At 43.6% G+C, this 23,876-nt stretch overlaps 1 protein-coding gene across 6 annotated transcripts in view; it reads right to left on the bottom strand.

The window, feature by feature from the left end:
- Mrtfb (myocardin related transcription factor B) overlaps positions 1 to 23,876 on the bottom strand; it is a 159,931-nt gene that overhangs the window by 120,060 nt on the left and 15,995 nt on the right. The gene's annotated exons all lie outside the window — the stretch shown is intronic.

Raw genomic sequence — 23,876 nt, 5'->3', positions numbered from 1 at the left:
TCTTCCCGGTAAGCGCACCTTGGGGTGCTTACACACATCATTAGAAATGGGCTAGTCCAGGTGCGAGAATTAGCCTGTAAGGGTTAGAGTTCATGGGCCAAGCAGTTCTTAAATGAATATAGTTTGTGTGTTGTTATTTCGGGCATGAGCTAGCCAAGCAGCCGGGGTGTTGGGGACGCAGCCCTGCCGCTCATATTTCAACAGAACTTGAACACGAAAGGCTGAAATCTTTTTTGCTAGGGGTGAGCCCTCCTGGGTCCCAAAGCATATCTACTGTGCACTGCACAGCAGCAGGAGGGCAGCTGTACGGTGAAGCATCTAGAAAGCCAGAGTCTGAGCAGAGTGAGGTCATGGCAATGCACTGCCGACGCTGAAGGCAGGGAGGTCTGCTGGGCACTTTGGGACCATAAATTTACCAGAAGCATAATCTGAGTTATTCAGATGTCAACAGGAAGATTCTGGCAGTATTCAAGTTTCCAACCACAACCCTAGCAGCATAAATGGTACTCTATTTTGAACCTGTGACAGTTTGAAAAGCAAACGCTGGTACTCTGTCCCAAAGACCCAAAGGAACTAGCCAGTCATACCAACTACTGTACTGACACACTCTTGGCCTCCCCTGTGAGAGCAACAGACCGAAAAATAGCTTTATCACATTTTAGTTCTATACTGTAATATTTCTTATTCTTAAAAACAAAACAAGAGTCAGGGGAGCTCACAGGGAACTAAACACACCGGGGGGGGGGGGCAGATTCTTTTTTGGGGGTGATGCCTCACAGCCACTTTTCTGTGAAACCATCACCATCCTCCATTCTTGTCAATAGTTGGTTAAGTTGACCCCTCCTAAATTACCCAGCATTCCTGTTTTGCCATCATGCCAGGAAGTGGAATTCCTAATCACCTGGCCCACAGCTGACTTCCTCAACAATAGGAACCATTCTGTTTTCTGCACTTCAATCTCCCTTAGTAACAACCCACCCATACCTCTTCCACCCTCAAATCCATGCTTCCCTCTGACTGTTTGCTAGCCCTCCCCCCAGTTCCTCCCTTCACTTACTTGGTTATGTACACTCTGCACTTAACTAAAGTTTGTAAACGTCTGTGATCTGCCAAGTTCTATAAAGGGTGCAGAGAAAATGCACCACTAAAAATAGAGACATCTCGGCCCTCCTGTACCATATCAATCAGCAATTCAATAAAGTGTATGCTGTCAAACAGTGATCTTCAGTAAAAAACGGGGACTAAGAGTGTTTAGTGAATGAGATGGGCTCCCCTCTGCCTGAAGGAGCCTTGGAGAGATCCAAATGTGGTGGGGAGCAAACGGGACACATGGAGAAACAGTTCATGCAAGTCCTGGAGGCAGGGACACTCTGCTGCAGTCCAGGCAATGAAGCAGCCTAGAGCAGTAGCCATGAGGGAGTCAACTCTACCAGTCCAAGGGAGATGAGAATGGAGACACTGGACTTCTTCTGCCACACCACTACTGAGACTAGGCTGCCAGTAGTGTAAGAGTAGGCTCGGAGTCCTGGTGTTAACCTTGAAGATATCGCTGGCCTTGCGGTGCTTCTAAGTAGTGGCCATTTGCCTTTCAGAAACCTCAGCTCAGTTTACTAGGCCAGCTCACCATCATTTCCAAAACACTATTCTGCCTCACACCCATCACCTTACCACCACCCCCCCGCCCCATGTAGCTACTCTCCGCAAGATTGCCTCCCTCTCTCAGTTACTCAGTGCAAGATAAGTCCCTCAGCAAAATCACACTTTTTACCATCCAAATCCATGAACCTACCCTGGCTTGCCTGAACTCCTTTTTTCCAAGTTTAAGTCTCAAATCCTCTAACCTCCTGGACTCCCATATCGCAGATCCCACTACCTTTCTACCTTCTGGTTTATGGTCACTCAAATGTCATAGATTCTTTGTGCCTGCCCAGCAGAACCTCAGCACATATTGAACCACATTCGACCCTGCCCCACACCCATCCCTGAGCAGGAAAAACCTAGCAGAGCAGAAAGACACAATGTCCCTGAAGAGGTAAGACGTAAGAGGAAGGCAGCCATGTACCAGGAAAGCCTTGGACAGCAGCTGAGAATATACAGCCCAGCATTGACATTCCCAGCTGGTGGTTACCCTCTAGAAAGGCTGCATCGACCTGTCCCCCTTTATCTCCAAGACAACCCCATGTCTCCCTCTATCACCCCCGCTATGTGGGGCTGGAGGAGTACAGGATCCAGGTGCACACACTGACACACATGAGACAGGGTAGTGAGTGTGGATGGAGTTGTGAGTACGGAATGAAGGGAGATGGACCTCTCTGAACCCTTAGTAACTCCTTCCTCTCCATGTCCACTCACATCCTTACCAAGTCTAGAAGCTGGTGCGGTGGCGGAGAGGATGCAGCCACTCTTCAGCAGCACCAAAGCCCAATTCTGGGATCTCCTATCAGATCCACAAAGGCAAACCCTGAACTGAAGAAAAAATTAATGACTCTACCATAAAGTCATGCTCATGAACTGCAACCTGATTTCTCTACACCTGCTCAGAAAATCTTACACACACTTCTAGTTGAGACCCTTTGTGCCCGCCCCTAGCACCACATCTCACCCTTCTGAGCTAATGAACCTGCTTCTAATCTACTGACAGCAAAGGCCATTTGGGGTGACCACTTAGAACTTCTTCCTTTCTTTGACTCAAAACCCTGCATGGTTAGTCTCTATCTCCCTGCTCCTACCCCCAGTTCTTTGCTTCTAAGGCGCCTCTTCCTCCATCCCTGCCTTCTGCGGGGCTCTACTCAGTTATCCTAAAGCCACTCTTGCTTCATGATAATTTTAAGGTTTCATGGAGAGATACTTTTTAAAAACAAATAAAAAAAAGTTGGGCTTAGGAGATGTCTCAGTAGCTAATGTGCTTGCTTTGCAAGCATGAGAACCTGAATTCAGATTCCCAGCATCCATACAAAAGTCAGGCATGTTGGCACACCTCTGTAACCCATGGGGGTAGAGGCAGACCCCAGGAACTCACTGGACAACCAGCCAGCCTACTTGGGAAAATGGGAAAGCCCATTTTCAATTTCAAAAAATGTACTGGAGAATGACAGATTAAGACCCCTGAAATCAGCTTCTGGCCTACACACACACACACACACACACCCCACATAAAGAATGAAACTGTTCAGGAAGTAGAAAAACACAATGTTTATGGTAACTGAGATGACACTGAGTATGCACAGGGACAGTGAATTAAGTAGTATGGATGCTGCAGGATCTTAAAAGCCAGAGCAGAGTGATGACTTTTGAATGAGGAAATGCTCAAGATGGGATCAGTCTAAGACCAAGAGCCTAGAACTGGAGGGGATGGAAGAGCAGAGGACAGAGAATCGGATGGGAAGGGACAGGAGATGCACAATGCTGATGGACATGCTAGAGGAAAGGCGGGTGTGTAACATAAGCTGATGGACATGCTAGAGGAAAGGCGGGTGTGTAACATAAGCATCTTGAAAGGCACAATAGTTGGTGAGATGCAGGATAGTGAGAAGGGAAGCAGGGAGAAACATTTGCAAGAGGAAAATCCAGCAAGCCTGGTGACTAGCAGCACTGATGGAGGAGTCGCATGCCTATATGCCAGCTACACACGGTGAGGGCACAATGCTTCATGTGATCCTAAGTCATAGCACTCATAAGGCTCAAGTTGCAGGTTTCAGCTCCCTTGAGTATAAACAGAGCAACATAGGCCCAGAGAAGATTTGTCATCTTCATAAAAGTAGCTGTGATAGAGTGGAACAAAACCTACCATCTCTTGATGCCTTCTGAACTTACGGCTGCCTCTTCCAGAACCCAACTATCTCAGACAAGGGCATGTGCAAGGTACCACAGGCCCCAGCAAACTGGCCACACCAGGGCAGCTGCTGAGAGTAACAGCTGGCTGAGTCAACTCCACAGTGCTGAGTATTTTATAGCAAAATTGCCAAGCACTATTTGTTGTTTGTCTTCTTGCTAATCTAAAGAATCATGGTAAAGACATTTAAAGAAAAAAAACCTGTAAAACATCTGAATTCTTCTGAGCAACTCGATAGCTCTGTGTTTCTATGAACAATTTTTCGAGGTACCAGCTCCACAGTTAAACACACCCACTGCGGACCTCAGATTTAACCATGGGTGTGTTCCCACCTTTCCTTACTTCCTCATAAAATTCACGCTGACATTTGATGTTCTGTCCACATATGCATGAAGCACCTCAAAACCCTAACCTGAATGCACTTGTTTGCTTAGTGACTTGAAGACTGTCTCTCTCTCTCTCTGCGACTGAATGGCAGGTGCTACTCAGTTTGTTTTTATTCACATAAACAGTGTCCTTGGATTTATGGACAAGGAAAAGCATTCGGTTTAGAGTTTCAACAGGAAGGAACCATGAACCTGTGTCCTCTAGAACATGCTGTTTTTTCAGCTTCCTGGATGAAAGAATCCTGTGTTTTTAAAGGGAATACTAAGAAACAATGAGGATAGACATGTAATCCGTTAGCCAGGTCACAAGCCCTTTTAAAAAGCAATTTCTTCTAATGACTGTGATATTTAAATCAAACTTAGAATAGAAAGAGAAACTATAAACCAGAAATGTAGTACAGAACTTTAAACGGACTGCACAATTTTTAGATTGACTAGGTAGAGGGGAGCTCACATTTTCTTTCTGGAAACAAGACATTAATACTTTTGCCTTTAAGTGTCCCAAATACTGAGGCATTACTCTTGATAGGGCAGATAACAGCAAGGCTTTCTTTGTTGGCATAGTTGCTGCTACTGTCATGAAACTGTTTTCATCAAACAAAAAAACATGGACTAAACTCACGGTTCAACACAGCTTTTCAGACTTTAACTCTAGTAACATAAATTGTTTCTTTTAAAAAAAACATATAATATTGAAAAATGAAGATAAAATGCATACCCAGGATCTTAAATCTGAGTAGAAAAAGAGATAACATCCTTGAGGTCCAGGATTTAAATGCCTTTTACAGGTCTTACACAGAGTGGCAGGTTACCGAGCAGCCAGCTCCCACAGCTTCACTACAGCTATCAGGTGCAGTGCCAGGAAGGCTGCTGGCCTGTCACTAGGGCTAATAGTCTGTGTGCTTCAGGATGTCACTACCACACACTTGGAAATCCTGCCAGGGTTATAAACTAAACTAACGGTGACGAAATCCAACCGTGAGCTCTCACAGCTGTCTGTCCTAAACACTATAGGTTCATCTCTAACCATCTCTAAAATACCTCAAAACCTGAATGTGACAGGGAATGATCAGCACTACCCTAGTTAGGAAAAAGCAATATGCAAACAAAACCATCAGCTATTCAGTCTCCTGATGCTGTTCAACCCATGCCAACCTTACTCCTCTACTGCCTCTAGCATTAGGCCCAGCAGTTATCTCAAATGCAGAGCTCTTTGAGGCATGAATCCTGCACTAAAACAGAGGCCGACAGAAAGCAGCTCAACTGGCCAAATGCTCCAGACCTGGGAGAAATAGAGTCCATCACTGGTGCCTGAGCAAAAAAGGCCCCAGCAGATGCGGTGGCAGGTAAGAAGGCAATGACAGTCAATACCTAGAATGAGGTCAGTGTTTCCTGTCCTCTGGGACTGAACACTTGGAGAAGACAGGAAGCTGCTCCAGATGAAGTTAAGCAGGTGGTCTTCTAGCATTGCCTAGATCTCTCCTTGGGGACCCTGCATCTGGACCCTGCTTTCTCTGACTTCCCCCACAGCATCTGCCCAGTGTGCACCTCCTCTCCTTTCACCTGGGGGCTGCAGCCGCTGAGCTAAGCACACCATGCCTTCTCACCCATGCTTCTATTCCTAATTCCGCACAGCACAGCCACTTGACATGCACTCTTGAACTGCTTGTTGGAAAACAATATGAAGTCTGTCACTGGTAGATTGCCATCACTGGTTCCAACTACATTCTTCTATTCTATATCTCGACTCTGATGAAAACCACGGTCAGAAAAGGCTGTGCTGAACCCCATCTCAGGTATGTAGCTGCCCTCTGTAGTGGTAGACTGGATGGCCATGGGTACAACTGCCCTCCACTCCTGGCTGGCAGGCCCACCTCACAGAGGAAGAGGAAAGTTCACCTCTCCCCTCAAGTCTGCCATTTCTGTGCTCGGTCTTCTCTGGCGACCATGCCAAGGCTTCCTTGAAAACAGAGCATGAGCCACAGGAGCAGTTGTGCTACCTCTATTAGCACACTGAACACTTGCATGCATGGTCCTACCACACTCTGATATCCAACTCTGTTTCATATTTGTCCATGTTCATTCTCAACTCAGCTGGAAGCTGAACAAGGACCAGTTCAGTACTCAGGACAAGGCAAGCATCCAACAGCTAACTATAAACAATCTCTAGTACTGTTTGTAGTATTACAGTGAGCTAACCCATCAAAAAAACACCTTCCTTCCAGCAGCTAAACGAGTAGTGGCAAGACCACTGCTGCTAATGCACAATCCACACAGTGCTTAGGACATGCCCAAAGCTACAGCCTCTCTTAACCACAGAGCAGCCCCAGGAGGCTTGGAAGTCAAACAACTGAGGTGGATGGTCTAGTGACCACTGGCAGGCTGGTCCAGTCCATCCCACCAATACTTTCTAGATATGTGGCTAAGGCTGTAATTTAAGGATGGACTTAGATGAACTCTGCCTCTTTTCAGCTCATACCAGCAGCTTCCTTGGTGGGAACGCCATCTCTTACCCACCTGTCAGTGTTGCTTTCCTGACTTCCTGGCAGCAGTCCTCCAGCGGCAGGCATGATGCTTCTGTGCCTGCTGTCCTGCCCATCTAGCTGCTGGCCATCCCTAGGAGAATCTGAGCTCTTGAGCCAGGAACCTTTTTTTACTTGTGATGGCAAGTACAGTCAATGCCTGTCCCTGAAGTAAATACTGGGGTAGCATCCAGATCCTTGGTACGCAGTATCTATCTTTCACATATCAGTATCAAAATCTACATCATAACTTTCAATAATTTAAATCTGTTTCCATGGCAACTGGGCAAAGTGCTTCTTATAATACTGGGGAAGGCAAGCACTACATTAAGGTTCAGCCCACTAAATACTTCACAGTCATTTGCTTTTGTTCCTAAGTATGAAGAGACAGAATGACAGCATTTAACTCCCCTAACAACCTCTCTAAGAACTTTATTAATACTAATACAATTTCCATCTTCAAACAAATAACTAGAGTACCCACTCACAAAATGATAGCATCTCACATATGATGGACAATGTATCTAACTGTCTTCCTACTGTTCAGATCCTGACTTGCAAAAAATAGACATTATGGCATCTAATTTTAAGGTAAACATCACTTATTTCTGCAATTGACCTTTTATAGACGACAACCCTAGAAGCCCCATCAGGAAGAGGCAGAGAAGGGTTCTCAGCGCTGGTTAGAACAGCACACGAAGGCGGCAAAGCAGACTGCTTTACTAACTTAACAAGCAACACAAAGAAAGATAAGGGTTCAAGTTTTCTTTCTTTGCCATTTGATTTCTTGCAACGGAATCTCACTATGTGACTCAGGCTGGCTTGGAATTCACAATCCTCCTGCCTCAGCCACATAAATGCTGTGACTGCAGAAGTGGGCAGCCACATGTGGCTAATTTTTCATTCTGAAGCTGTTTGGGAGTGCCTACTAAACCCCTACAATGTTATATTTTTAATTTCTGGACATCAGCGGACATTTTTTCAGATGGCTTCTTTCTATATGGTCCCTCTCCTCCTAACTATCAGCCCACACTGATGCCACCCTAAAGGTCGTTCTAGTGAAGGTTTCACAGCCAGGCAGAAGTGCAAATGCACATCCCATTACAGTTTCCACAACGTGGAGCTGAGGAGAACTGTGGGCCAGGAAAGTAGTCAGGCCGCAGACAGGAAAGTTTCACTGTGGAGGGCCCACAGCAAGCTACACCCTACAGGAAGTAACCTCAACTGAAACTCCAAAAGCTCTCAAAGCTCATTTTTTTTTATAAACTTATCTTTCTCAAATTTTACCACCATAAAAACATTAAATATTATTCTTTTGTGTTAAACACTGTGAAATCTGTGTTAATGAAAAGGAATTCAAATATTTTTATCTCCCTACCTTGTAAGACTTTTATGTAAATGTTTTAACCCTCTCTCCCAGGCAAAACCTTTGCTTACAGAAAGGCCCTGCTGCATTCCCAGAGTTTAAGTGCCTTAGGTGGACTACCCCTTCCTACTGCCCTTCATGTCCTTTACCCGATTCCTTTTTCTCCCTTGGGAAAAATATTTTTATCACAATTTTTAATTTTTTGAAATTAAAATGATTACATGGTTTTCTCTCCCTCCAACTTTGCCCTTTAAAAACAAACAAAAAACTAGACAATTTAAAAAAAACTATGAGGTTGGCAGTACCCAAACCATAGGGAAACGATACAATCAGCACCTGAGTTAGAGTAAAAACCAAGCGCATTTTCTGTCTGGGTGTGCTTTCTCCTCTGCTTTATGAACAGCACACTCTCCTGATCAAGAGTAAACTTGTGCCTTGTCAAAACACTGTGGAGGGGTGGTCTCTTTCTTTGCAACTTCAAACGTATTTCTAACACCATTAAAAATAACAATGTGCAAATGAAAAAAAAAAGTTCAGTTTGGAGGTTCTGATTTATTTTTATTTGTTTGCCATTCATTCATTCATTCATTCATTCATTCATTCATTCAGAGACAGGGTCTAGTATGCAGCCCTGGCTAGCTTGAAACTCACAAAGATCTGCCTGACTCTCTCAAGTGCTAGGATTAAAGAAAAGTCCTGCTGGGTCCTGATTCTCCCTGCCAAGTGGATGCTTTCTGGTTTACAAAGTGGAAGCCCTTCAAATAATGAGGCTTAACACCTCACAGCTAGGACCCACTGGGATGAAGAGACTCACACAGCCCACTGTACCCTGGCTCCCTGGTGAGGGGAAAGAAAAGAAATGTAGTCAGGCTGGACACCCCACACCCAGGGTCTTCCTAGACCCTTTCAGACTGAAAGAGCAGCGCTCAGCCTCACTGCAGACCTTCCAAACAGGACCTCACACTCAGCAGTTTGTCTTCTGCAAGCCTTTCTGTTCTGAGTCGAGAGTATTCAGTGAATCAAAATTGTTGTTTATCAATTAGAGAGACTATGGTAATAAAGTCTCATCATGTGATTCTCTTGTTTATTCTGCCAGACAATGTTCACTTGGAGTACTAATGTCCTCAGCGGTCAGAACCCAGGGTAACCCCACCCCCACCCCGTCACCTAGGACAGCAGCAGAACCCACAAACTCCATGCATTTCCATGGAGGCACTTGTCCCTAAAATCAGTATTTTCTTCATTTCTATTTCAATAAATGCAGTGTTGTTTGCTTTACTGCAGTCTTACTGGGGTGGCTTTGTAGGATACTGAAAGTGGCCTGCGTCTGCAGCCATTTGACCAATGTGTTTAACATAAAAGGAAAAAATTCAGTGGTCCTTGATGTCAGAAGTAGACACATAGTTTGGGAATATATCCTGTAGTTCCAAAGCTCCACAGAAGCCCTAAAAAGCAGCAGCACGGAGCAATGCCACGATGAATAGCAACATCAGGTGGGAAACTGAAGGCTCACGGGCATCCTCAAAACAAACTGGAAAGGATGAGGATAGAAAACATAGTGCCCAAGGAATTGGTAGCAGTCTCTGGACTCAATTCATTGAGTTTAATCCTTTCTTTCCAAGACCATTTCCCTAAGGATCCTTTGTTTGTTTGTTTGTTTGTTTCTATGTGTGACTCTGGCTGTCCTGGATCTCACTCTATAGACCAGCATGGCCCCAAACTCACAAGAGGTCCTCCTGCGTGCTGGGATTAAATGCGCACACCGCCATAGCCAGGTCAAGAATCTTCACTGGAGGTCTGCTAGGGGTCAGTATGAGCTGAGTGAGCCTCATTTCTACCCTCTATTAGGAAGACTACAAGAACAGACAACTGTAACAGTGTGCAAGGAGTCTAAGAGGACAACTGTTCCCAGCGCAGGCAGGCGCAGCAAAGGCTCAGGACTGAGGAACACAGTGGTTAAGGGAGTAGGCAACACTCAGCACTCACGCCTCACTGTCTAAAGCTAAAGTAACAGAAAGCTCCCACAAATAGGAAATGTCACATTCCAAAACACCCGTCAAGACATGGAAGAAAGTCCATGTGGCAATCACACAGACATTGCCACTGGATGTGAACGACAGCAACATTTATTCTAGCACACACTGTTAGTCAAATACATCATTAGAAAATTCAAGACTAAACAAAAAGAGATCCAATTTGTTAATACTGAAGACCTACCAGCTTAAAAGACTATAAATGCATGAAAATTTGGTTGCATTTGTTTCATTTAAATGCATTTGAGATTCTAAAAGCAGAGTGGGTGAATTAGATTCACTTTTGAGACACAAAAATTCTAAGAATTGTCTTATCTGCATATGACCCTTGATTATTTCCTCAAGTACTTGATAGAGAAAATGACTCTGTGCCAGGCAACATTACCATCCACTGGCTGGGGCCTGGTCTCGCCATCACCGCCAGCCAGTTGTGTCTACTGTTCCCACTAATGCTTGGTCCTTTAAAAACTTGAGAGGTAGGGATGTAGCTAAGTTGGACGAGTGCTTGCCCAACACACCGAGGTCACTGTCAGGACTCCAGTACCACACCCACTAGGTACTTCTCACACTTGCAAATCCCAGCACTAGGGACGAGGAAAAGAAATGTCAAGGTTGAGATCACGTTTAAGAGCAGCCTAGGTAACAGGGACCCAGTCTCTATATAAACAGGAATAAAAAACAACAAGTTTGAATATTTTTCCATTTTAAGACTCAAACTATCAACAGAGCAGCTTATTCTAGAATAAAACTGAAACTGTTTTTTTTAAAAAAGGAAAAACCAAAATAACAATATACTCTTTGCCTTTATGAAAATAAATCCTCTAGTTTTTCCTCTTGTTCTTCACTTTTATTAGCCAAGGGTTTTATTAGTGCCTCTCTGCAAATGACTGTTACATATTTTTAGAAACCCTAAACACAGCACCTGGACTGAGAATGGGGAGGGACGCGAGAAGACAGTTAAAGTATCCTGGTATCACTCTGCTTATAAAATAACTAGAAGTCAGTCTTTCTAATAACGAACATTCTTCTTAGTTTTTGAACTCAGAACTTGTACTAGACAAGGAATAGCTTGCTAGAGTCGTTATTAAGAGACTCTCTGGTGCGATGTTAATGGAAGTCCTTATAACGACCCCTTTCCTGACCCAGATTTTTCTCCTATCCAACAACTTGTCAGCCAAACCTACAAACACTGTTACAGATACAGCTCTCGTGTGTCTTGGTGATTGTTCTATTGCTGGGCTGGCTCACAGTTCAGAGGTTTAGTCCACTGTCATCACGGCAGGGAGCATGGCAGCAGGTGGGCAGGCACTGGAGTGGTAGCTGAGGGCTTTCCATCTTCATCCACACAGGCCAGGGCTGGGGAAACCTGGGCTTTTGAAATTCAAAGCCCAACCCCAGTGTCACACTTACTCCAACAAAGCCATGCCACCTAAATCCTTCTAATCCTATCAAACAGTTCCACTCCTTAATGACTAAGCACTCAAACATCTGAGTATATTGGGGGCCGTTCTTATTCAAACCACCATGTCATGACAACTACCAAAAGACATAAAAACCCATCAGACCTCAGGAAACAAAGGTTGTGGATGTAAGTACTCTTAGTATATTCTAACTCATTTTCATAATGCCACATGTAAGAGTAAGAAAGACCTGCAGCAAGGGTAAAGTAAATGTAGAGAACTGAAACTTTGGGTGTGGCAATAGGTCAATCCCCAGCCCAGCAAAACCAGGTTCCTTGGACCTCAGCTTCTCCAAAGGCCTTGTCACCTGCTTCTCACTAGGTAAAGACTACGTGGGCTCCCCAGCCCCAGCACTCAAAGCACAGAAGCCACAGGACAGTGGAATGCACTTCAGCTGTTTTTCTTGATCTCTCTGGGCCTCAAAATCTTTTTGTGTATTAGGGAGATAAAAATTTAAATAAAAAACTTGAAAGAGGTGTACTCTACCCTTAAAATTAGAAAAATTTAGTAAAAGAGAAATTATTAAAATCCCATAGATACTCAATAAGCAGGGGAAGAATAGGACAGAAAGACGAGTGAAGTAGAAAAAAGAACCAATGAAACGCTGCTGGTTCTTTGGCTGAGGGATGTGCATACAGTGCTTGGTTCAAGTCCCAGATCCATGGGAAGGGGTTGAAAAGAGAGGAGAGGGGAAGAAAATGAAAGGAGTGAGGATGGGGAAAGGGAAAGAAAACGGAGAAGGGGAGGGAGGAGGGAAGGAAATGAAAAAAGAACGTTTCCTGAAAGGACAAATGATATTGACAAATTTCCAATCAGAGTGACGGGGGAGCGGAGGCGGGAGGGAGGACTGCTGCAGAAGAACGAGAAAGGTGATGTCATCACAATGCTACACATGGAAAGCAAAAAAGAATACTGGGAAAATTTGATGCCAATAAATTCTACAACCAAACTGAAGAGGACAAATCCCTAAAAAGATGTCACCAAGAAGAGAAAACCAAAAGGGCACAGACAAGACTCATCTGAAACTTCAAAGTTTCCCCTCAATGAAAATCCCAGATCTAGATAGCTTCATTAGTGAATTCTTGCAAGTATTTATGGGAGAATACCAAGCCTATCCAAGTTCTTTTAGAGAACTAAACAAGAAGAAATACATCCCAATTTATTGAGGCTAGAAATAGCCTGATACCAAACCCTGACAAGAATAAGAAAAACTCCTAAACAGAATCTTAACCAAGTAAGCCAAATTATGTATCAACATGGTTAACACATTATGGCTAAATGGGGCTGATGCTAAGAATGGTTACCATTTGGAATGCCATATAATTCACGACACCAGCAAGCTAAGAAAAACCAGAAGCAGCAACAAAACCAGACACATGATCATCTCAACAGATGCAGAGAACTTACCATGCAATCTAACATGTTCTTAGCTAAAAGAACATGTTACACAGCAAGAATGTAAGAGAGTTCAACTTGATAAATGATCTACAGACCCCTATTGTTCCCACCACTTAGTGAAAGGCAGGATGCTTCCTTTAGATCACAGAACAAAGCCAAGATGTCCACACTCTCGGTTCTCTCCAACACCCCACTGGAGGCTCTGCTCGACTCAGTAAAGCATGCAAGTTACGAAAGGAGTTACACTGTTAGTAATGGGGTGCAGTAGGGGATGGGGGATATTTCTTCCCTTGGGGAAATGTAGACAACGTCTACCTCCTCCTCCTAATGAGCCAATGACAAACCAAAGTATAATCCCACCAAAATTCACCCTGGGAGGCAATCAGTTTATTAGACTCACTTGTAGAGCATGGGCCAGAGTTACAGAGAGAAATAGTCAGGCGACCCCAAAACAGACTGTAAGGTCTGTACCCAGTAAGAATGACAGTTTTCCCATAGCCAACAAGTAAAGCCCCTTTCTCCTTGTCTTCTCCAGACTATATACTCTAGCCCTTCTCCAACACCCAGAAGCCACATGCAAGCAGAGCAGAGCTACATTCAATTGGCAGGGAGGAGTGACCAGTGTAAGGACCCTCTCCATTCCTCCACCCTGGAGGGAATGTCCCGTGGTGACTGATGTCAGTTGTAGTGGGGTGGCTGGGAGGATAGCACCTTACAACTGTGTCTATACAAAAGCCAAGGAAAGGACTGGATATGTAACAAGGTACTAGGTTGAAGCCCCAGTGCCAGAAAAGAGAAACTCTCAATGAAACCAACAAGCAAGCTACTAAGTGAGATTGGCAAAGTTCCCAGGTGGAGCTCACTGGCCGGAGACTGACAGCAGGAAGCCAGCATAAGATCACACTAGGCCCTCTGAACACGCCTGGCTGAAACTGACAGTTGTGTGGCACAGGCAGTTGATGAGACCACTAGCAGTGGAACCAGTAGTTATCCCTAGTGCAGGAAATGGCTCTTTGGAGCCCATTCCCTATGGAGGGATGAATACCTTGCTCGGCCTAGATTCGGGGGAGAAGGCTTTGGTCCTTCCTTAAGTGATGTGACAGACTTTGTTGACTCCCCTTGGAAGGCCTCACCCTCTCTGAGGAGTGGATAAGGATAGGGTGAGGAGAAGGTGGGAGGAGTGGGAAGACGGGAGGGAGAGGGTATGTAAAATAAGATTACTTTAAAAATAAAAAGAATGAAAATAAAAAATGAAAGAAAATGAAAAAAAGATACAGAATGGAACTGAATCTCCATGCTAGCGATTTGCACCCATATACTGAGATTCTAAAAAATATTTATGCTGGACGGTGGTGGCGCATGCCTTTAATCTCAGCACTTGGGAGGCAGAAACAGGTGGATCTCTGTGAGTTCAAGACAGCCTGATCTACAAGAGCTAGTTCTGGGACAGGCACCAAAGCTACAGAGAAACCCTGTCTCGAAAAAAAACAAAACAAAACAAAAATTATAATCATGCTAAAAATGAAACATATAGTACAATATCTAAAAAACTGTCTGATAGTTACACTTTATAAGACTGTTGAGTGAAGCAAATGAAGTACATACAGAGACTACACAATGTTAAATGAGCTCTCTTCAAATTCATCTTCAGATTCATTATTTCAATTAATCCCAGGAAGCATTTTGAATAAATTCAGAAGCTGACCTAAACCTTAGATGCATGTGCAAGGGACGCAAAAGAGCCTAGAGAAGCATGAAAGGTCGAGATTATGAAGTCATGGCAGGGAAGGCAATGTGGTACTGAGCCTGTCCTAAGGAAATCAAGTGAATGTGGTGGCTCAGACTATAATCAGAACACTCTGAAGGTTAAGACAGGAAGATTACCAGAAATATGGGGTCAGTTTAGGTTACAGAGTGAAACACATTAAAAATTAAGGAAAATGGAAAACAAATGCCAAACACACATTACAAAGGGCAACTGGCTTTTGACTATGTACAGAAGTATTCAGTAAAAGACACTGGTCTTTTGGTGGGGGGTAGGGAAAGGATTTCCTATGTAACAGCCCTGGCTGTCCTGGAACTAGTTCTGTAAACTAGGTTGACTTGGAACTCAAGAGATTCTCCTGCCTCTGCTTCCAGAGTGCTGGGATTAAAGGTGTGTGCCACCACGCCTGGCTGAAACTGATTATTTAAATACATTCAAAGGTGCTGGAACAGCTAAATATCTATATGCCAAAAACGTGAACTCTTGATTCACATCTTGCCCTATGACAAATGTTAACTATGGCTCAGGGCATAACAGAAGCACCTGCTTAGTAAATGTGAAACCTATCACCACAGACCAATCAACCAACCAAACTACCTATAACTACATCAAACACCCCAAACTATAAAACTTCTCCAAGGAGCTGGAGGAGGGCAGCTCTGTAACCTTGAATTTGGTAAGCAGTTCTTAGACATGACACCAAAAGCACAAGGCTTAATGAACAAGTGGATAAACTTTACTTCACTGAAATCAGAACAGCTATTCTTTCCAAGACACTGCAAGGAGAAAAGGCAAATCACACTCAGAGACAGAATACTTCAAGCCAGAAATCTGATTAAAGCTCTTTATCTAGCCAGATGGTGGCAGCGCACACCTTTAATGCCAACACTCCAGAGGCGGAGGAAGGCGGATACTGTGAGTTTGAGGCCAGCCTGGTCTACAGAACGAGTTCCAGGACAGCTAGGACTGTTACACAGAACAACCCTGTCTTGGGGTGAAAAATCTATATCTAAAACTCTCAAAACTAAGAAAACAACCCAATAAGTAAACATATAAAATAAATGACACTTTATCAAACAAAGAATAACAAACAAGCACAAGAAAATATGCTCAATCTTTAGCCATTGAGAAAACACAAATTCAAATCTCAGTGAGAGAGTCTTGTATTAGAACAACTAAAAAAGAAAAAAAAACTAAAAAAACAAAACTGGAGCTAGCAAGCACTGCCAGTGACCTGAAGCACCAGAATTACGATGTACCGGATAGTGGTGAGAATGAAAAAGCAAGCAATTATAGAAACAGTCTGGCAGTTTGCACAGCGACCGTAGGGCCTGCCGCCCACTTCCCTCCCAGGTGTGCTCTTAAGAGTGTGTATTAATATTATGCACATGCTCAGATGATCACTGCTCATGAGAACCAAACACAGACACAAGCAAACAGCCGTGAACAGTGAGCAGACACACAAAGCATATCCACAACATGACAACACTGACGGGAAAAGCACTGCTGTGTCAACATCACCAACACCAGGGAAGGCAGCACATAGGGTTCTTTCTGTTATATAATCCAGAGACAACTAACCCAGCTAAAGTCACAGAAATGACATCAGTGGTTGCCTAGAGATGACCAGAGGACCATGAGGGTGGATTACAGAGTGGTACAAAACGCCTGGGGGATCATGGATCTTATTCATTCTCCTCATCTACAGAAGGTGCCACGGCATATGAGTGTGTTGAACTGATTAAAGTACACATCTGAAATGGTCACTTCACTGCGGATGTCAATTACACTTCAAGAAACCGCCAGAGGCCAGTGGTGGGCTGCTTGTCCAGTACATGTGGAACCCTGGTTCAATCCCCATCACCACTTTTAAAAATATAAAAGGTAAACTTTAAAAGATTATGGGTTGGTGTGCTTGGTAGTTTTGTCAGCATGACACAAACTAAAGTAACCTAATTGACCTGTGGGGCACTGTCCTGGTTATGATTGATGGAGAAGGACCTGGTCACTGTGGGTCATGTCACTCCTGTGCAGGTGGTCCTGGGGTATATAAGAAAGCAGGTTGAGCAAGACTTGGAAAGTAAGGCTGTAAACAGTGTTCCTCTGTGGCTCCTTAAGCCCCTGCCCTGGTTTCCCTCAAGGATGAACTGCAAAGTGTAAGGTAAAATAAACCCTTTCCTTCCCCCAAGTTGTTTTTGGTCAGGGTTTTATCAGACTAGCAAAACAGAAAGTAACTAGAGCGGTTGGGGTAAAGCTCAGTGGAGAGTGCCTGCCTCACACACAAGGCCCTGTCAAATACCAACTGGCATTAAAGTAAGGAGGATACATCTTTAATCCCAGCACCAGGCCAGCCTGGTCTACAAAACAAGTTCCAGGCTAATGAAAGCTATACATAAACCCTGTCTCAAGAGAGCAAGGGGCAGGAGACGGGGGCGGGGGGGGGGGGGGGNGGGGGGGGAGAAGAGAGAGAGGAGGAGAAAGGAGGAGGAAGAAGGAGGAGGAGGAGGAGGAGGAAGAAGAAGAAGGAAAAAAGGGGGTGGGGGGGAGGGACTGCCTGATTCTGCAGCTCTTCAAACAGCACACTGAAACCTTTGTTGTAACAAAGTGACTGATGTTATTGCCTTCAACACAACTTTCCCTTTGACCTTTCCGTAAACACAACTGTAAAAGTAATGACTGTTGGGTGGAAAAGTGAACTAACTGGTCTCCCTGGATTCTGCTGATTGGCTTTGAGGGAAGTCTGAATCTTAAGCTCAACTCTGAGCACAGACTGCTCTGTCACTAAATACTGAAATCATTACTAGTGCAACCTGCCCTAAGGCGGTTCATTAATTCAGGTAAACATTCACCATACATGCCCTCTGTGTCTGCATTGTTGAAGTGTTGGACTTCATGCAGAAGGGCCAGGATCACATTACAAAGCTGTTGTGTGTCTTCCCTTGGATGGACTTAGTTATTGTACTAAGCACACAGCAGCAGAGGAAGGCGGTGGGGAAATGCATGCAGCCAGCCCAGGATGACTACTCCTCTCATGGAGTTGGCTGGCTACAAAGAGGTCCTTCCAGCCTGGAATACGAAACAGTGTGGAAAGTTAACAAGCACCAGACCTAAAAGTGTGAAACTATTAATAACAACTGAAGCTTAAGTAAATTCTTAGAGGTTATAGCAAAGATAATATTCCATGCCATAGCTTCTCCTTTCTGTTTATTTTCTGTTTGAGACAGGCTCTTGCTGTGTAGCCCTGGCTGGGCTGGTACTACGAGGTCTAGGCTGACCTCTTTTAGCTTCCTGAGTGCTAGGATTACAGATGTGTGCCACACTGGACTTAAGCACATTCTTCATTCCTGATTTAGAGAATTCTAAGCTGTGGACCCGATACAGAAACTGCACCATACAGATGACATTATTTATACTCTATTTACTCAACAGTAAAACCTAGAGCATCCATTTGAAAACTACTATCTCTGCTCTTTAGTGATACTGTTTGGAGTTGGTCTGTTGTAGCCATGGTGCCTTGGATAAAATCACAGGTATGTAGCATGATGAATGTATTAAAAAGTGATGTGAAGGAAAAAAAATGAAAATGATTCTGTATTAGGTAAAAAAGTAAGAAAATAAATTATCCAAAAAGCAGAAGCATACATGTGAAAGTCTTGACTTAAGTCACCCCGCCTTTCATCACGGTGATGGGACGGCGCCTGCTATGGTCTGAGTGCCACCGACGTCTCCACTGTCAAATATGGTCCCAGTGTTTCATTTTACTCTGAAAGGGAACACTGCTCCCTGTCACGGCCCAGCATCTGCTGCCAGGTCCTAATCAGTGACACTTCATACACAGAAGCCCCAACATCCTGACTATGCCAGGGAACACTCAGATGGCAGGGACTGTGTCACAGCCCCACAGCTACTTTGCATTACTACTGGTTCAGAGCACAGCTAACAGATCAGCTCCTATACTGTCCAACAGGGAGATCCCCAGGCCAAGAGTGACCACATCTGCTGAGAATGTGCACTCAAAGTTTAATTATTCTCACTGGAGTCAATATTCTTTAATTTTCCTTAATCTAAAGGTCTTAGTGATGAAGAGATGTAATACAATGATAAGGCTAGCTGCATACAACACCTCATATTCTGAGCAGCTGAGAATATATAGCCTGCGCTGCTCTATTTATGCAGTCAAACCAGGTCTTTCTGGCAAAATGGCTCAAAGGATATAGTGCCTACTGTAGAAGCATGAGGCCCTGACTTTGATTCCCCAGTATCTCCACCATCTCCCTGTCCCCCCACCATCTGGGCACGGAGCTGGAGAGATGGATCAATGGTTAAGAGCACTTCCTGCTCTTGTAGAGATCTGGGTCACAAGCAACTGTAGTTCCAGTTCCAGAGGATCTGATGCCCTCTACAGGTTCCTACAGTCACATGGTACACACACTCAGGCATATACAGATATGCAGAAAAATAATTTTTTAAAGTGGGATGTAGAAGTATACTTTACTGTCAGCCAATCTAGCACATCAGCAAGCCCTAGGTTCAGTAAAAGCATCTTGAATTTTGCATGTAAATGGATGGAAATAGAAAACACTATGCTGAGTGAGATAACCCAGACCCACAAAGATCAATATGCTCACTCATTAGTGGATTCTGGCCATAAACAAAGGACATTGAGCCTATAGTTCACAAGCCTAGAGAAGCCAAATAATAAGGTGAACCCAAAGAAAAACATATATATATATATATAGATTCTCCTGGAAATTGAGAAGAGAAGGATTGGGGAGAGCTTGGGGGAGTTGGGGGGGTTTGAGATGGAGGAAGGGCAGACTTAGGAGTAGGGAAGAAGATATCTTAAATAAGGGAGCCATTTTAGGGTCAGCAAGAGACTTGGCTTTAGAGGGGATCCCAGGTGTCCACGGGGATATCCCCAGCTAGGTCCTTGGGCAGCAGAGGAGAGGGTACTTAAACCGGCCTTGTCCCATAATCACACTGATGAATATCTCCAATATCACCATAGAACCTTCGTCCAGCGATGGATGGAGATAGAGACAGAGACCCACATCGGAGCACTGAACTGAGCTCCCAAGGTCCAGTTGAAGAGCAGAAGGAGGGAGAAGATGGTAGGAGGGGAGGAAGTGGAAATTTTTGAATGGAAAAATAAATTTAAAAAAATATAAGGACGACAGCAACATAGGAAAGATACCTAATGTTACCCTCTGGCCTCCACCCCAATATACTTATTCTACATCTATGGAATGGCTTTCTTAGCAGTAATGTTACTTATCATGCTTAAAGTGGCTTTAAATTATGGCAATTCTATTTTTAAATATTACCAGTGCCTTAAGTAATTTGTGGAAAGTTATAACAAGATGTATACTGAATAACCTCTCAGTCATTTTTCCACTGTCTACACAACATCTGAGGGCCAGCAGCCAGGTCTTGGAATGAAGCCTCTGCTTTACCTGCTACAGGCTGAGATTTCCATGGATAATACACCCAGAGAAGGAGCCAGCAGGCCACAAAAGTTCCCATCCTCTTAGGACTTCTGCTATCTTTGAGATGAAGACTAAACCCAAATTTCAGACCTCACTAGACAGGAGCAAGAATGACCTGAGCAGCTTCTATATAGCCCTTTGTCTATGAGGAAACCAGACAGCATGAACACACCTGTCATGGATGCTTGAGGAATGTGTGTTTACATATTGTGTGTGTATCCTCTTTCCCTCCCTGTCCTTACCTCCCCTTAGGGGTGTCATAGCCTGTCTTAGGATTTCTATTGCTTCAATGAAACAACATGACTAGAGCAACCTGGGGAGGGAAAGGTTTATTAGGGTTAAACTTCCATACTACTGTTCATCATTGAAAGAAGTCAGGGCAAGAGCTGGAGCTGGGCCATGGAGGAGTACTGCTTACTAGCTTGCTCCTCATGGCTTGTTCAGCCTGTTTTCTCAACCTAGGACCACCAGTCCAGGGATGGTACCTCCCCATCAAGCACTAACTAAGAAAATGCCTTGCAGCTGGATCTCAGTGAGGTCTTTTTCTCAACTGAGGTTTCCTCATTTCAGATAACTCTAGCTTGTATGTCAAGTTGACACAAGACCAGCCAGCACAAGGCTAACTTCCTTCTTTGTCTTTTCTCTTTTGTATTTCTGAAGCATGATCATATGGAAACACAGGTACTGAAGTCCTGACTCAGGACCATATTATGGCCCATGCTGCCTCTCAGCTTAACTTCTATGTGCACTTTACCATAGTGCACTTCAATGGTTTCTCCCTCAAGTCTTTCTGACTGCATCTCAGTAGAGACAGATCATCTGGATTTGCCACCCTCCCATTATCTATGCTCTGTCCAAAACAAACAAACAAACAAAAACAAAGAACAACAACCAAAAAACAAAAACAAAAAAACAGGGCTGGCAAAATGGCATGAGATTGTGGTTGGTTTTGATGCCAACTTGTCATAAATTAGAATTACCCGAATAGAGAGGATCACCCAAGGAAGTGTCCTAATTCCTTTAATTGCTATGGGAAACCCCAACTGTGGTCAACACATTCTCATATCAGCCAAGGTAAAAAGGTTATGGCAGAGGGAAATCAGTAACCTTTTTTTCATGTGGCCTTCTCTTCAACATAGTCTGGGGTTTTCAGACTTTCATCATGGGCTGAGGATGAGGGACAGTAAAGAATCTTTCAGGCCTGGGTAGCAGACTAAAGCACCCAGCCCTATAAACTGACCATCTAGCCTCTCTAGTGAGAGACAGCTATTGTGGTATGATTCCAACTGCTGAAGTACCCTGCATCAAAAACTAAAGAATTACCAGGTACTCAGACCCTCAGCTACGAGATAAATGTTACTATTTTCATAGACACTGACTTAATAAATTCTTTTATATATAATAAATATAATAATTAGTCATCCATCCATTACTTCTGTTCCTCTGAGAACACTGACTAATACACGTGACCTGAGTTGAATCCCCAGAACTCACATAAAGGTAGAAGGAGAGAAATGACTCCGCAAGGTTGTCCCCCAGCCTCCACACATGCACCATGGCACATGAATGCATGCATGCACTGAATACATACATACAAACACACAACCCCTCTTGATATCACCTACATAATAATATACAAGTAAAGTAAAATAAAGCAAACTCAAAGTTTAATGAATGTCAAGAGTGTGTGAAAAGTAGTCCTACGTAAATAGTGCATCCAACAGAGGAGCAGCCCTGACAAGCCCAGGCTCCTGTCAGCAAAGCCTGTGCTTAGCATGTCTGGGTAATAGCTGTTTACTCATCACAACATTGGGGCTGTGGGTTCTGTTTTAAATGGCACCACCTTTGAAGAGTTAATCAGTAAAGACCAACACTAACTACTTCCTAAGGAATAAATATCGCTTTGGAAAACAGAATAAACTTTGGTTACTTTTCGCAGGAGCAGGTAAGGGTATTTCCTCAAATCAATAATCTTCCACTAGAGTTTGATAGCTGATCTAAAGTGTGATGTTATATGTAAAGGTCTAAGACCCCAGTACAGGGATTTCCTACATGATTACTTAACCAACATGGCAAATACCACACCTTTATTTGTGCTTTTCCAAAAAAAAAATTGCCTGTGTATATAGTATATGCGTGTGTACATGCAGGTTTGCATGTGTATGCATGCATGTGAATATATCGGATGTGCACATGTGTGTAGGCCCAATTAACATCTGGTGTTGTGCACAACCACTCTCTGCTCCATTTCTTGAGGCCATTCATTCTCTCAAGTTGAAACCCAAGGCTTTCAGTTTGCCCATTTGTGCCTCCAGAATGCTCAGATTCCAAGAGGCCAGCAAGCCTGGTCAGCTTTATGTGGCTTCTGGGGAACTAAGCGCATGCACATGCTTACTCAGCAAGTGCTTTATACCGTGAGCAATCTTCCCAGCTCAGAGTTTTGTTTTTTTGAGATAGCGTCTCACTCTGTGTCTTGGCTGGCCTGGAACTCTCTTAGGTGAGAACTCACAGTAGCCTTGCCTCTGAGTGCTGGGATTATAGGTGTGTGTCCTGAGTCACCACACCTGGCCCAGGTTATTCTAGGGTATACTGTTTCTCAAAGCCTTTGAGTAGCTTTATGGAAATGCAACCTATGCAAGGCCTTTATCCATCTGAAGCAGACTCAGACAGATCATATATTTGTCTACAGTTCAAATGAAAATGATCAGTTATTTTTAATAAATATAGCAACATATCTTACAGTAATTTAAAAGGTTGTAACTTGACTTTTTGCAGAGAAATGTCTACTAAATTACAACTTATTAAGAGCCTGCATAAGCAGGTAAATTTAATCAATGCTCTGTTTTAAAAAACAATTAAAAACAAAAAGGTATCCCTTGAGAGGACTGCTCTTTTCTGAAGGGAAATGGAGGAGGAGTGGTTTTGGGGGTTGAGATGTATTGAAAAAAAATAGTGAAGATTCAATTAAACAAACAAACAAAAATAAATAAATAAACATAGCTCTACTGTACAGTAGAAAGAAGATTCTAAGCAATAAGTAACAACACTAAAAACACAATTGGCCATCTTTATCCATCAGTTCTGCATTTATGGGTTCAACCAAGTGCACATAGAAGATACCTTTAAAAACACTGCTTGTATCTTGTGCATGTCATCCTTTCCCTAAACTATCCAGTACAACAGTTCCACTATTATTGGGCACAATAAGTAATCTAGAGATGACTAACGAACACAGAAGGAGCTGGAGAAATAGGTCAGCACTTGAAAGAGTGTGTGATGCTGGGTAGCTCACAATTGCTAACAACTCCCATGCTGAGAAGTACCCAGGCCTCCACAGGCACTCACTCTCATGCATATATTCTGCCACACACATAATTAAAAATAAGTCTTTAACTTTCTCTCTTTTCATCTGTTTCTCTCTCTCTTCTCTCTCTTTCCTTTCTGCAGTCCCTTTATCTCAATAAAACTCCCCACTTAAAAAAATAAATCTATAATGTAGACAGAAGAATGTATATAGGTTATATGTAAACATTATATCACTTTATATAAGGGTGTCTTAGTTAGGGTTTCTACTGCTGTGAAGAGACACTATACCCAAGGCAATTCTTATAAAGGAAACCATTTAACT

This window comes from Alexandromys fortis, unplaced genomic scaffold (assembly GCF_014885135.2).
Source record: "Alexandromys fortis isolate MF-2015 unplaced genomic scaffold, M_Fortis_MF-2015_v1.1 scaffold_238, whole genome shotgun sequence".
NCBI lineage: Eukaryota > Metazoa > Chordata > Mammalia > Rodentia > Cricetidae > Alexandromys > Alexandromys fortis.
The sequence above is the reverse complement of the archived record's forward strand: the minus strand, read 5'-3'. Positions and strand labels throughout refer to the sequence as shown.